The 1963-nt window shown below is 27.2% G+C and overlaps 1 long non-coding RNA gene across 1 annotated transcript; it reads left to right on the forward strand.

Annotated features, from left to right (window-relative positions):
* Positions 1-934: 934 nt before the first annotated feature.
* Positions 935-1600, forward strand: LOC108251990. The gene is made up of 2 exons (XR_001809421.2): positions 935-1227; positions 1356-1600. It is a non-coding gene; the product is annotated as an uncharacterized LOC108251990 (long non-coding RNA).
* Positions 1601-1963: the final 363 nt, after the last annotated feature.

Genomic DNA, 1963 nt, shown 5'->3' on the forward strand with positions numbered 1-1963 from the left:
GATATTATTGAATACAGCGTGTGCTCGAAGTAATGTCAAGAATCTTGACTTAATTTTTCAAGTACACTTCCTGTGTTCTGAATTACTCTTTCTGTAAGTTATAACAAATTATTGTGATATATAAATTACAAATAAAATAAATTAAAACATATAATAAAATTCAAAGCTGTTTTCTGTGTTTTTTTTTAGGTTTTTCATATTAAATAAAAATCCTGTGTTGAAGTACAAAAATAACATCACTATTCCTTACAATACTAATAAAATCATATTGGATGACTTGAATTATTATGACACTAAGATATTTCCTTATCTTTTTCCAACACCTAGTTATGTGCATACAAGTATCTAACTAAAACTATTGAAAAGTGAACTTTATTTGAACTCCCATATTAAATGGACAAATAGAGAATTTTTGTCACCAATATTTTTATATTAGTTTTAAAAGAAGCTATATCGACAGAATTTTCACAAAAAATAATAATAAAGGAAGGACGGACTAAAAATGAAAAAAAAATCTTCTGAGACCATATTTTTCCTAATAACGTGTCATTTCATTGTATTTTACAGCTAATAAATCATATAAATATATTATTAGGAAGGACGGACTAAAAATGAAAAAAAAAAATCTTCTGAGACCATATTTTTCCTAATAACGTGTCATTTCATTGTATTTTACAGCTAATAAATCATATAAATATATTATTTATATTTGATATTTTTATTTGAACATAAAAAACGAATTTGAAGAATTATTTCCTCTATATGAACTCCATTTTTTTCTATACTTTTTATTTCCTCTGAAATAAAACCAAATAATAGAAAATTTAATTTAAAATATAATGATAAGTCAACATAATTAGCAATTTTCTCAATCACGTGGTCTTCATTGTAAATAAAAATTCAATTAATTGGAAATTAATGTGAACAGTCTATACTTTTTATTTCCTCTGAAATAAAACCAAATAATAGAAAATTTAATTTAAAATATATTGATAAGTCAACATAATTAGCAATTTTCTCAATCACGTGGTCTTCATTGTAAATAAAAATTCAATTAATTGGAAATTAATGTGAACAGTGAGTGTAATGGTGACACTAATTGTAAAAAAAAAAAACGCATTCTTAGTGAAGAAAATGAGTTGACCACGTGAATTGTTATGCGAGTATATGATTAAAATATGGCCTCTGAGGAAGAAAAATAAATATAATCAATTGCCTTTCTTTGAGGTGTTTAAATGAACTGCGCATTCTTAGTGAAGAAAATGAGTTGACCACGTGAATTCTTATGCGAGTATATGATTAAAATATGGCCTCTGAGGAAGAAAAATAAATATAATCAATTGCCTTTCTTTGAGGTGTTTAAATGAACTGGTCACGTATAATAAATTTATACATATAGGCTTGTATTAAGGTACTTGTTCAGAGACGAACTTTTTTGTTGTTGTACAAACAGTTTTTGTAGGTAGGTTTTGATATAAGATTTATGATGGAAGATATTATAAGAATATTTATAGAAAGGACGATAAAAAAAAACGATGAAACCTATGTCTGTTATGTCTGTTTCGATACCCTTTTTTGTTTCAAATAATTATCTACCAACATTAATTATTTAACTTTGTAATACATATTTTCAGAATGACAATGTTTTCCTTTGAAAAGTAAGTATTTTCTTCCGTCATCGTCACTAGATTTGATGTGCCTTTGAACGTTGTTGAACGTCAGGAGTAGGTGTTGTCGGAATAGCCATAAACGCTCTTAAGTTTTGGTGTGCTCTGTAGTTTAGTCTGAAATAGTTGTGTGGAAGTATAGAGAATAAAGTGTATTATTGATCCTATCCAGCCATCTGATGAGAGCAGATACATAAGTTAACCAAAGTGTCAGTCCTTTATCTGAATCTCCCAAATCCTGATGTCTGTATCAAATCTGAATTTCCTCAGTTTCATGATCAACTTCGAAGACAGAA

Source organism: Diaphorina citri, unplaced genomic scaffold (genome assembly GCF_000475195.1).
Source record: "Diaphorina citri unplaced genomic scaffold, Diaci psyllid genome assembly version 1.1 scaffold211, whole genome shotgun sequence".
Taxonomy (NCBI): Eukaryota; Metazoa; Arthropoda; class Insecta; order Hemiptera; family Psyllidae; genus Diaphorina; species Diaphorina citri.